The sequence below is a fragment of the Balaenoptera acutorostrata genome, chromosome 5 (genome assembly GCF_949987535.1).
Source record: "Balaenoptera acutorostrata chromosome 5, mBalAcu1.1, whole genome shotgun sequence".
Taxonomy (NCBI): Eukaryota; Metazoa; Chordata; class Mammalia; order Artiodactyla; family Balaenopteridae; genus Balaenoptera; species Balaenoptera acutorostrata.
Window position 1 is genome coordinate 66,040,076 of NC_080068.1, and position 13,851 is coordinate 66,053,926.

Below are 13,851 nucleotides of genomic sequence, written 5' to 3' on the forward strand. Positions count from 1 at the left end.
TGGCTAATGGTTAGTGCCAATTCTTTAAATATCGAATGAGCCTACATGGTGAGAAGAGAAAGAAATGAACTGACTTCTGTTGATAAAAATTATATACGTTTTTATGTTCAGAACAACAGGCAATTCCATATACTTATCATTAACATAACACTTTAACTTATTTGCAATTGTCTTTCATTTCACTGATTTTGCATTATTCTTTTTTTTTTGCTGAAACATTTGTGTTTTTTCAGTGACTCTTTTTTTTTTTAATTTTATTTATTTATTTATTTATGTCTGTGTTGGATCTTCATTTCTGTGCGAGGGCTTTCTCTAGTTGCGGCAAGTGGGGGCCACTCTTCATCGTGGTGTGCGGGCCTCTCACTATCGCGGCCTCTCTTGTTGCGGAGCACAGGCTCCAGACGCGCAGGCTCAGCAATTGTGGCTCACGGGCCTAGTCGCTCTGCGGCATGTGGGATCTTCCCAGACCAGGGCTCGAACCCGTGTCCCCAGCATTGGAAGGCAGATTCTCAACCACTGCGCCACCAGGGAGGCCCTAATTTTGCATTATTCTTAACTGTTAAGCACTGTGCACTCATTCCCCGCTCTTCAGACTCACTGGGATAGAAGGAGCCTACGTGGCTTTTTCAATGTGCTTTTATCCTGCTTTGTTTTGTTGTTCTTGTTAACAAAACGTTCTGTTTTCTGAAATGTTTGATCTTATTTAGGCTGTAAATCTGGGTGTAGCCAACCCAGATATATTTTAGGAGACATTAAAGGGCTTAAGATTTATGTGATAAAATAAATCATTTGTTCTCAGTAAGTGGGACGAAGTGAGTGCTGTTGGGTTTCAGAATTTTGGCTGGTTGCTGGCTGGCTGGCTAGGCTTGATTGGGGCCAGCTGAACTTCACGGAGTCACAAAAACATTCAGACAAAATTGGCCGCCACCTTCAAAGAGCGTTTCGTGTTTTTGTTTTTGTTTCCACATGAAGGCTTCTGCTTCACTAGGATTAGGAACAATGTACATTTTGACGCTTTTGAAGATAATAGTAGGTGGAAACCTGAGTTTAAAAGTACCATATTTCTGATTTATTCCAGAATCCCTTATAGTTGCCTCCCTAGGAAGTAGCTCAGCTGACCTGCTTCCTAATCCAGCTTTATAAAATTCACATGAGTAAAGGGTTTGACTTTTAAGTAAAGTTTAAAAACCACAAAAGCATAGGCGTGCACATCAGGGTACACCAGAGAGTGATAATACATAGTGGTAAAATGAAGAGTATTTTTAAAGTCTCACATAGTTATTGACTACCAACCTACGTTTCCCTGATGGGAACCTCATCCAGCCCAAACTCATAACAATTGCTTTCCCTCTGAGGTCAGCTTTGATAGCTGCCAGATAGGGAAAGGAAAGAGGAAATGAAGGGAAGACGACACCAGGTGATGGCTGACAGTGTATCCTCTTTCTTTTCCGAGGAAGTGAAGAGAAACGGGACTCTTCCACCTACCTCCACCTTTCCCCACTTGTAATTGGCCAGAGTAGCCCCTGTGGAAAAGATGTGCAAAAACAACAGTCTCTTCCCCTTCCCTCGCAAATCTGCACCCATTTTTTGTGCTGATGCAGACAGTTCATTTGATGTGCAGAGAGGACCCCACACAGGAGGAAAGAATCAAGCCCAAATTCTTCTCCAACATCCAGAGGAGCAGCCTGGTTCCCTCGCGCCCACCTCCCCGCTGGCAGCATATCCACGTGGATGGGAGATATAGGTGGGTAGGACTTGGCACGCGTTGGAGCTGCCCTCTGAAGCTCATCCAACAATCCACCCACTGGAATCAGGAGGTGTGGAGATAATGACTATTTCCTGAATATCGTGCTGTTTAAGCAGCCCCACTGCGGTGTTTGGAGAAATTCAGGATGTTTTTGCACCCCAGGTGCTGTTGGAGCTGCCTAGCTAAGCTAAACACGACACACAGACATTGAGAACATGTGTTGGCTGGGCAGACTGCTGGCAGTCAGGACGGTGGTGGTGGTTTTTCTTGTTCCAGCAGTTGGCAGAGGAATGCATGCTTCAGTATAATCAGAAGCTTTCACTCTTGAAAAAGGAATGTTTTCCCTGACACCAGAGCATGAAGACAACGCTCTCCACTGCTCAAAAGCCCTTTCAGAGACAAAGTCCAAAACTGCAGACGGCCACTCAGAATCTTCCTCCATTTATCCCTGTTCTTAGTTGAAGCACTTTGGCTTGCAAGACGGGAGACCCATTCAAGCTAGCGCAAAAGAGGGTGTGTGTGTGTGTGTGTGTGTGTGTGTGTGTGTGTGTGTGTGTGTGTGTGTGTGTGTAGATATTATTGAAGGAATGCAAAGAGGCTCAAAACAACCAGGGGTCCACCAGGAATTATCTGTGGCCTCCCTAAATCCCTCAGGGACCTCATAGCCCCTCCCATCTCTGGTTCCCTCACGGACTCCTCCACCTGTCCACTATTTTCCTGTTTGTGGCCATGGCCTCCTGGCCCAACAGCGTTGTCACCTTCTTGGAAAGGCCTTCCTTGACCCCCCTATATGGTGCTATCTGTCTCACACAGTTATACTCTATCAGATGACTCTGTTTTATCATTCCATTGCCTTTATCACTGCAATGTATCAAATGTTTGTCACCCTCACAATTTGTATGTTGAAACTGAACCCCCCGTGTGATGTTATTTAGAAGTGGGGCCTTTGGTAGGTGATTAGGCCATGAGGGTGGAGCCCTCATGAGTGGGATTAGTGCCCTTATAAGAAGAGGCCAAAGAGCTACCTAGCCCTCTTTCCACCATGTGAGGATACAACTAAAAGACAGCAGTCTGCAAACCAAGAAGCAGGTCCTCACCAGAACGTGACCACTCTGGCACTCTACTCTCAGACTCCCAACCTCTAGAACTGAGAAAAATAAATTTCTGTTGTTTATAAGCCACTCAATCTATGGTACTCTTTTATAGCAGCCCAAACTGACTAGGACAATGAACACTAAAATTTCCTTCGGCCGTTTCCCCACTTTGACATAAGCTCGATGAGAATAGGACTTTCTCATGTGCATCACTGTTGTCTTAGGCCCTAAAACAGCATGAGGCAGGTAACACTCTGTAAATGCATGATCATTCACACCCAGTGCCCTCTGCTGTGAAAATCTCTGTGATCATTGGTTCAAATTCCCAAGAGAGATCATCCGGTTGGTGCTCTGGCCAACTAATGGACTTGTGCCTTTAGTTATGGCATCTGTCCTTGGTCTGATCAGCCAGGTCACAGGGGAGGAGTCATAGACAGCCCTTTCCAAGAGCATGGGAGGAGCTGGGTCTCTAGAGGGCTCTATGGATGAAGAAGATACCGAAACCTGTCTCAGAGGTAGCTGGTCACTTTGCAGAGTTACCTCTCATTACCCACATGTGTGAACAAGTGTGTGTGCAACCCATTCTCTATCCCATTCACGTGGGCCACTCACCATGCAGACACCTGGCTCAAATTAGGCACTCCAAAATTTTTGTTAGGTCACCCTGTATCCCCTGCTTCCAGATCTTGCCTCAAGCTGTTCCCTCTCTGCCAGAAAAGCCTGCCCCACTACCAGTCTATAGATGTTATAGCCTCACTTCAGAATTCAACTCAGACTTTACTCCTTTTCCAGATTCTGCAATTCTAAATTAGTCACTCCTTTCTCCTAAGGGGCCACCTTGTTTTAACTTCTATTAGGAACTAACTCCAGGTTTCTTTCTAAGAGAAAGGCAAGAATCAGGTAATAAAATGCCACACAAAGACCCCAAGCAGTGGTAACCCAAAGACTTATTCACAGTAAGATGGAGATAAAGCATGACATCCATGACAAGTGCAAGGGGATGGTACATGAGTGCGTTCTTGTAGAGGGCACAGATTCCTGAAAGAGGCCACTGGAGAATGCTGTGGCAGAACAAACTGATATGGAAAGAGGCAGCCAGGGATAACATTGTGCCCATTTAACAACCAGGATAAGCCCAGCCTTTACCCAAATACAGGTGTCTCTAGATTGCACCCCTGGACCAATGATTAACATCACCTGGAGTACTTCTGAAAACTACCGAAGTCCAGACCCCAATGTAGAGATTGTGACTTAACTGCTCTGAGGTAGGGTGTGGTCATGGAAAACTACTGGCCTGAAGCTGTATCAAAACACCGATCATAAGAGAAAGACAAGGGCTTTGGTTCCAAAGCAGGCTAAGCATGAATTCCAACTCCACCATTTACCAGCTTTGCCATCTTCCATGAGTCACTTAAAATCTCTGAGCCTCCATGCAGGTGAGATGGTGCTAATAATTCCTACCTCATATGATGATTGTAAGGATTAGAGAAAACATGTTCACAATTCCTAGAGCATAGTGGACCCTCAGTGAAATGGTAGGTATAAGTATTATTAATGCCTTCCCCCAACCTGTTGCAGATTGATATTTAACACATGGTTTAAACATGTAAGGCAATGTTACCTGCATGAAAAAATATTAGTGCTTTACGGGTTGCTTTGTTTCTGTGTAAGCCACCTCAGTCCAGTCATACAGGAAAGTTGTTTGTCAGGCCAGATGCATGCTTCTCTGAAAATTAACATCGTCCAGAATCTGACTTTTCATTGAGGCAGTACGCCCTTATTAAATAACATTTGTGTCAGCAACTACAGACCAGGAGGTAGCTATTCTGCCACAAAGCAATTGACATCATAGAAGTCAGTAGCTGTTTTTGAATAAGAATGCTGTGCCCACAGAAAGCAACGGGCAGCAAAAGCACTATGGGAACATCCCATGAGTGTGGGCCAGGCACCTATCACGTTTTACAGGCACATTTGTATGTGAGGGGAAATCCATCATCACAAACAAGAGGCAAGGAGAAATATCTTTCCTGTTTGTTATTAGCAAAATAACAGTATCCAGTTCCCAAATTCCATTCAAGAAATGCTTCCTGGCTTCTTCTCTCTGCTTGACCCTCTTCCCACCCAAAACTGGCACTAAATCTAAAATACAATCATATGAACTGAGACTTGCAAAGTCTGGCCTGACTTAAGCCAAGTTTGTGTGTAAGATAAGTATGCTGTCATTATAGTCTGAACCAACAGAGAAGAGACATTTTTAATCAGGATAATTATTCATTGACTTAATTTAGACTTGTGGAAATGTCGATGAGCCTAGGTTCCCACTTTAAATACAAGATGTGTGTGTGGGGGGGAAATTCCAACGTGGGAATCAACAGATTAAATTAAGACAAACTATTGCAAGACAAGCAAAAAAAATCTATGATAACAAAAATTTGGACCCTAATCAGGACCCTAATCCATGAATTGACCTATTGATTACTCTCAGCTGTTTACATCAGCCAATGCTTGTTCATTATTCTCGATAGTCAGGGTCAGCAAACAATAGCCCACGGGTCAAACACGGGGCCCACCACCTGTTTCAGTCAAAAAAGTTTTATTGGAACACAGTCACATTCATTTGTTTACCTATCATCTCTGGCTGCTTTCATGCTACAACAGCAGAGTTATATAGTTTCGAGATCACATTGCCCGTAAAGTTGAAAATATTTCCTATGTGGCCCTTAACCAAAAAAAAGCTTGCCAAGGCTGCTCTTCAGAAACGTGGCGTAATGTCATTTCCCCACCAGAAATACTTAGGCTAGACGTGATATCTTAAGTAAAAATATATTAAAATATGTGCTTGAAGATTTATGCTTTATATGGAGTACATGGAAGAGCAATAATGTATTTGTAGTTTGTTACATATCATCTGGGAAAAATTACTAAGTAAAATTACCTTATACCACTAAATATTTTTACATAGGTAAGACTATGCTAACAGCAAAGATTTCATTTCAGTCTTTATTAGTAATTACTAAGCGGTTAGTTATTTTCACCTATCAGTGCAACTTGGAAAAGAAATACAGTTCATATTATTTCTGTCTTGGTTTTTCCACAGATTAAATGTAAAAGGAAATGGAACTGATGTGTTTAATTCAACTCAGCACTTTCTAACAAGGATGAAATAGTGTCAATTATAGGCATTGCAGTTTTTTCAAAGCAAACTGAAACATAAAATATACTCAGTTTAATTAAAGCATAAAAATAAAATGAGGTACCAATAGTAAAAGAGTGAGAACAGCAGTATTGGTATGGTAATCTTATTTATGCATCTAGATTTACTGCATCCAAAATTGCGTGGGTTTTAAACAGTCATTAATAGGAATCCAGATAAAATAGAGCAACAAAGGGTGGGGGAGGGAACAATTTAAATAAGTGACATTTTTCTTTTTTGCATTTAGCCATCTTCTAAAGAAGGGGCTATTAAAATTTTAAACCAGTTTTTAATCAACGTTTAGTGGTGCAATATTTAATTGAAAACAACACCAGATGTTCTTTACCAAAACATCTTTCATAATGGCTAAATCAAGGTCTGAGAAGTTATTTAATGAGATAATTGTTGGTCTGTGAATACAGCAGCAATTTCTTATTTCCTTGTAAAACTAAAAACACACAGGTTTGGAGGCTGGCTCTGGTTCTGTCGACTGCTATCTGCTTCTCATAGCTCTCCTTGGGTGGTCCAAGCAAAGATGGGTGCTTGGAACACCAAACCTCAAAGTCCAAAACCAACAGAGAGCCCCAGGAATCAGTGCCCTGGGAGGTTGGCACCCTCTTTGAACCACATCGATAAGACAGGGCACAGGCAACAAACTGCAAGGTTCACAGGCACATAAAAGCAAGAAAGGAAAGTCACAGAAGCTTGGCTTCAGTGAAGAGCTAATTTCAGAAAACAATACTTGACAACTGTGATAGACAGAATTCCAAACTGACCATCCAAGATTTCCCACCCTAATCTCCAGGACTGTAAATATGATGAGATATCATGCCCCTGATTATGTTATATTACCTGGCAAAAGAGATTTTGAAAATATAATTAAATTATTACTGATCAATTGACTTTGAGTTAATCAAAAGGGAGATTGTCCAGATGAGCCTAGTCCAATCACATGAGCCCTTTAAAGGCAGAGAGTGTTCTGTGGCAGAAGAGGAAGTCAGAGAGACTTGAATCACTAGAAGGATCTGACTATGCTATTACTGGCTTTGAAGATGGAGGGGGCCACAGGCGAGGACCAGAGAGCTGACCAGCCAACAACCACCAAGAAAGTGGGGACTTCAGTCCTACAACCACAGGAACTGGATTCTGCCAACAACCTGAATGATCTTGGAAGTGGATTCTTCCCCCAGACCCTCTTATGGATTCCATACGAACCCAAACCAACGCACACTTTCATTTCAGCCTAGACAGAGGACCCAGTCAGTCCTACAAGCTGCTAAACTTGTGTTAATTTGTTAAGCAGCAATAGAAAACTAATACAACCACCACCCCCTCCATTATTCAGGCCAGAATGACAGGACATTTCCAAAGCATCTACTGGCTTTTCTTATTGAGGCTCTGCTTCATCAAATATGTAAGACACCACCCCCCAACACTCACCATGAAATTAATAATATTTCCTCTCTCTGGAAAAGAGGATGGAATTGAGAATCTATGAATATTAAACAAGTTACACTGAGATCTGCAAACACCTTTTCCAAAAAGACAAATACTGCCACAGGTGGAACATGTAATGCTTGTGCAATTCCTGGGAGACACCTGTCCACAAAAGTTGTGCCAGTTCACTGTTCAATGCTGCTACTACAGAGCAGAGGTGGACTTAACTATGAACCTGCTTCAAATGGGGTGATTAAATTCAGATTGGATATTGACACTGATCATCATTTCTGCTACATGGGAGGTAATAAAAAGAGATAAAAACAGCCCTACCCCAACCCGTCTGAATCAGCCCCTGTTTGTGAGCAGAACCCTCTGTGTCCACTTTGCCCTTAAAAGTGAAGGACTAGAAATATTTAGCCTTCTGAAAAAAATGTATCTGACCAGCAGGGGGCTGAAATAAGTGTGGGGAATATTTAAATGTCATTTCCAATTCTTTGACATAGAGAATTAAAGAGCAATAGGAAAACCCTTTGATGCCTTGGAACCTCTGTCTTATTGCTTATTTGAAAAGAATGAGGAAGGAGAATCCACACACTTCTGTAGGTCCTAAGGCAACAGCCATGAGACTGAAGAACTCCACGGGTGTAGAGGAGGCGGTGCTTTTCAAGAAGTATGGACTGTTCTCCTAGAGACCTTCCCATCAGCACATGGCTCAGAGATCCAGCTTGTAAGTCTTGCAAGTTAGGCTAGAAAGACTAGCCCTACACAAACAAGTTTTCATTTTGTCCCAGGCACCATTTTAACTTTATCAGTGTTCACATAGGGCTTTTTTTTTTTTTAAATACAGATGTCCTTGTAAAACTGTTGAAACACCTTCAAACTTAAGTCTCAAACCTTAGGTATCACTAATATCCTAAGTGTGGCCTGCAAAGTCATTTAGTCCCAAGGGCCACCAACAGAGCTACCCACCCACCCCCCTCAGTACCCTGAGTCCCTCCAAAAAAGACAGGAGGAGTCAAATGCAGAAGCAAAGTGAAGGGAAAATAAAGCTATGTTACATAATTCCCGCCAACCTAGTGAGAGGAAAATGTCCAACAGTATTTTATTCTATCAATTTTGACAAAATCGTTGGTTTAGTAATCCTGTGAAAACCCCAAAGAATGCACAGGAAATGATAGAAAAATAACATTTATTGAGGGTTAATTAGGTCCCAAGCACTGTTCTAAGTGCTCAATATGTATTAGCTCATCTGATGCTCCTACAACATTGTGAGGTAGGTACTACTCTTTTCCTCACATTATAGATGAGAAAACTGAGGCACAGAGAAGTTAAGTTACTTACTCAAGGTCACACAGCTAGAAACTGCTGGAAACTGGAATAAGAGAAGAAAGGGACCTCCCTGCAAAAAAAGAGTCTGAAGAATGTATGGTAACTGAGATGTCTTAGACAACAGAGAGCTAACTCGTGGACGATATAGAGAGAAGACATTCATTCATGCATTCTTTCAGGCATGCATGCTCCTACTGGGCTGAGTGTTAGAGATACAACATTAGTAGTAAATCAGTTTTTAAAGCCAGTCATCATCCTTGAGATTGCACAGTCTGTTGGTTGGATACAGTGCAATGAAGCTAAGAGGGAGAACGTGCCCAGGAGGGGCCCCTCCGCCACACCTGAGGGTCAGAGAATGTTCTTCCCATGGAGATCAGTGTCTGAGTCGAGACTTGAAGGAGGAGCCAGGATGCTCTGGGGGTCAGAGCAGAATGCCTTAGTCTTGGGGAAAAGTTTTCATTCCTCCTGAGCCCTGAATGTTTTAAAAATAGACCCCAAAGAAGAGAAGATTCTGACAGCCAAATCCCAAACGACTTCAGTCAGAGTTTATTTTTCCTCCTACCCTAAAAGCCCCCAGGGAAAGAGACGGGGCTTAGTAAAGGCAGGATGGATGTGTTGGGAAAGGCTGGAAGCTGGGACGTGATGTGCTTACTGAAAGGAAGGAACCCCTGGTGGGCAAGCCCAGCTACAGACGCCGTGGGGGAACGCAGCCTGGAGTGTGGATGTGTACGTGGACGATACGACATATGCAGAGCGAAGGTAGTCCAGGTAAGCGCCCGCCCAGGACAGCCCAGCAAGAAGGAACTGAACTTCTGGAGCAGGCGACACAGAGGTCTACATGCGCAGATGGGCATCAGACAGACCTGGCAACAAACTGTGGGAGTCCAGACGTGGCTGGGGTTCAGAAGCACAACTCCCAGAAGGGAAACAGGCAAAGGAGGCAGGGTTCCATCACAGACAAAACTGGGTCTTGGGAAGAAGATGAATGCTCAGTTTCTCCAGGGAATTCCAGAAAGCAGAAACAGCACATGAGAAGTCGAGAGAAGTTGGCACATCCAGGAAACCGGAAGCCTTTCAGTTTGGTGGATCAGAGAGGTCAAAGGAAAAGGGTGGAGCGATGCAGCTGGAGGACAGGTTTTAAAGTGCCTTATAAAGAAAACTATAAGGGACTTCCCTGGCGGTCCAGTGGTTAGGACTCCATGCTTCCACTGCAAAGGGTGCCGTGTCAATCCCTGGCTGGGAAAAGAAAAAAGAAAGAAAAAGAAAATTGTAAGAAGTATGGCATTCTTCTTATCAACTGGGGGGGGGGGATAAATCAACAGTATTTATTTGAATATAAACCCTCGACTGACCAGAGCTGCCTCGAGAGGCCCAGATGAAGAATTTTACATGTTCTGAATGGTTTGATGCAGTTATACCTGAGAATAGCTCTAATTCGGTTCCCAGTGAGCTCTTCTTGTGAATGCTAGTGGTAGACAATTACACTAAGAATGTGACCCAAAAAGATTTAGCAAGATGGTTTCTGAGAGGCACATGAAGCTGTAATGTGTCACTTTCCCACAGTAAGCGAATTTCCTGGGCTCTGGAATGTGCATCACCTGACTGCCATGGCTAAAGAGGTGGAAGGTTTTTCCACACCCGCGTCATTGCCACCACAAAGCCCCTCCTGCCACTCACTGCACACCTACCAGGACAACCCAGTGGGTCTGCTTCCCACCCTGAAGGCTGTTCAAGCCTCCGCTAGAGTCCCCTGTTGTGTGTTAACCTGCCCCGTGGATTCCTGAGACCTGGGACTGCACAGGACCAAGGAGGCATTAGTTCCTTTCTCTTAAAGTTGTATCCTCTCTCCCTTTTCTTGACTACCTCATCCCCAAATCACTTTTTCTGCAGTGAGAAAGTCACTGGGGAACCTCCCCTGCCCCTGAAGGCCTTGACTTTCAAGCCAACAACCAGTGCATCTCATGGGCTTTCAGGACATTTTTGAGGACAAAATTTTCACCTTTGAACCTTGGGGAAAACCTAAAAATGTTACTTCTCAAGAAGGCATAGGGATATACTCAAATGACCTGAGAGAATTCCACTCAGCAAGAATTAAAAAGAAGAGGGACTTACACTTTTCCGGTATTCCCTCTGTTCTGACACATCACCATTTCTCTTAAAAAGCAAGCATTTTTTTATTAAACATGAATGATATGAGGAGGCACTAATGAGGGAAGTGGCTTGGCCTGAAGGGATTTGAATTTGAAGCTTGATAGATATGGCTTTTGACAATACTGGAATTAGCTTGTTATTCCCCTAAGAGGCTGACATCCCAGCTAGGTAGCTCCATTGCAGGAATAAAGGAACAGTCATGTCCTTCGGGTATCAGCTTTTTAAAAAAGTGAATATTTAGCAGCATTAAAAGGAATGTTACTCTAATAACATTATTATTAGTGTTATTCTAATCCCTTAACAAGCTTAAAATAAATAAATAAATAAAACAGCACCAGTGAAAGAAAATTTGTTCCTCAACTTCTTAACATTGTAGCTGATCATCTGTTCAGAAGGGAAGGAATCGAGGCTCTCAGGATGGATAGACATCCTCACAAACTATCAAAGACAGCAGTCCCCAACCCCCTTAGTGGTCCGTGGTCTGTTAGGAACCGGGCTGCCCATTAGGAGGTGAGCGGCGGGCGAGTGAGCGAAGCGTCATCTGCTGTTCCCCATGGCTCGCCTTAACGCCCGGACTGTTCCCCCACCCCACCCCCCTCAGAGGAAAAACTGTCTTCCACAAAACCGGTCCCTGGTGCCAAGAAGGTTGGGGACCGCTGATCAAAGACACCCATGTAACCCCTTCATGAGCACAAAGTTTCACTCACAGTTAAGTTTGTGACTGAACCGCTTATTCCCTGAAAATACTTTTTTTCCCTTCTGGTTTGATGTTCTCCCAGGCTTCTCACGATGAGGAGCCATTTTTAATTTTTTTATTTTTCTACTTTGCCAAGGTGAATTATGGAATCAGGCAACTGGAAGATTAATATAGGGGCACTGCATCATTTACCACCAAATGATCATATCATTTCCCCCGTAACAAAAAAGGATGAAGCCTAATTATGGAATGACCCAAAGAGATTTCTTCCTACTTTTTGCCATAAGAAACGATGCTCTCTAATTTATTTTATAGAGGAAAGTAAATGTAAAAGTCTATGTTAATTCAAAGTTAAGGTATAAAATAATGAATTTTAAGCCAGGAAATGAAGCTCCTAGAGGTTTAAAAGCCTCACATGACATATCTGCTATAGTAAGGATTAGAGCTTAAACCTACATTTTCTTTGCAACTGTATATATTTGGAAGTTGGCTAATTATTCAGTGACTTTCTGAAATCTTGAAAGACTGTCAAATAATAGAGCGGAATACAAACAAGACCATCTTCCTGGATGATCTCTAAGAGTTCTCAGTTATCTCTGTGCCCCTGATGACTTACAATCAGGGCGAATGGCACACTCCAGTGTCAGCTAGCTTTAAATGACCTCTAGAGAGCCCTTCAAGTTCTGTCTCTAATATTGAATTTTATAGGCGATTAATGCCTTTTCAATTATATCATTAGCTATTTCCCTGCATAGCCGTAGCTCTTGTAAGAGATCAGATACAGAATGCTGATAAGAAATCAGTTTCTGTCCTTTATTAAACAATAAGATTTAATCACGGAGGAACTTCACATATAGAGAGAACAAACATCAAGGGCTTACTCTAAGTCAGAGCCCTGCAGTGTCTCTACAGCAATGTCATATGATTACTAGATAGTTTCCCTTGTTTCCCTTGCTAGAACTGTCCAAAAAGGATAGACCTGGTTTTGTATAGAATCAGCATGTTCAAAATCAAGCTGGTTTCCTTCCCCCAACACAAACCTGCAGCAGCTTTCACCCCGTCTCCCATGCAAGAAATGTCAAGGTTTTTCTTGACTTCCTCGCACAGTCAGTTGCTTCCTGAGGCCTGATATATTCTACCCCTTAAAGAGCTCTCAACCATCCCTTCCCCTCTATTTAGGGTTACCATATGTCCCTGTTGTCCAAGGCAATCTTGATTTATGCCTATTGTCCAGTGTAATTATGAACAGTGCCCCCTTTTGCTCACAAATATATCCAGGAAGGACCAGAAATGATACAGTCCATTCCCTCCGGCCCCATGGCCACGACTTACTCCAAGCTCTCACTGATTCCTGCCTGGATGGTAGTAGTAGTTGACAGTAGTGGGTGGTAGTAGCTGCCCAACTGATCTTCCCTTTCATCCATCTATCTTTCAAACTTTTTAATTGAGTGCTAATTCTGAACCACACACAGTGTTGGCACCAGATTGGGTTTCCCTGTAAGGCTGTGCAGTTTGCACACTGTGCAAGGGTGCCCAGCCCAGGGAGCAAGTGAGGCCAAAGTTCAGCCCTCCCTCCACCTGCCAAGCCATGCACCTCGGTGGGGTGCAGGTCCTCTTCTCAGGAGCAAGAGGTTCCTTTTTCTTGGCACAAAGGCGCCAGCTGCTTGCCAAGTCTTGTACCCTCAGTGCCGCTCCTGCCTACAGTGCTTTTATTCTAATTCATATGAAGGCACCGCATAGGCTTCAGGTCGCCTCTGCACTGTGAAAATTACATTACTTCTTCAAGTCCATTTCCATCTGAATGCATTTCTCTCCTCTGTATTGACCTTCCTACATTGCAAACCTGATCTTGCCTCTCCCCTGCATCCTTCAACAGCTCACTGTCACCTATAAGTTCCAGTCCAAAGTCCTGGGCATGATCTGCAAAGCCCTTGGTCATCTGACATCTGCCCTCTCTCCAGACTCATTTCCCCCCGTTTCTCCCCATACACACCTTGCTTCAGCTGTGCTGGACTTTTTCCGGTTGCTGGAATGTGCCAAAATGGTTTCCACTGGCTTCATTCCTTTTTACATGCTGTTTATCTAGGCTAGGACGGTCATCCACATCCCATCCCACCACCTGACAGTCTACCTACTGGTGATGATGAAGGAGAAGGGAGAGGGGAAAAAATGAGATGATGATAAAGATGATAGATAATTA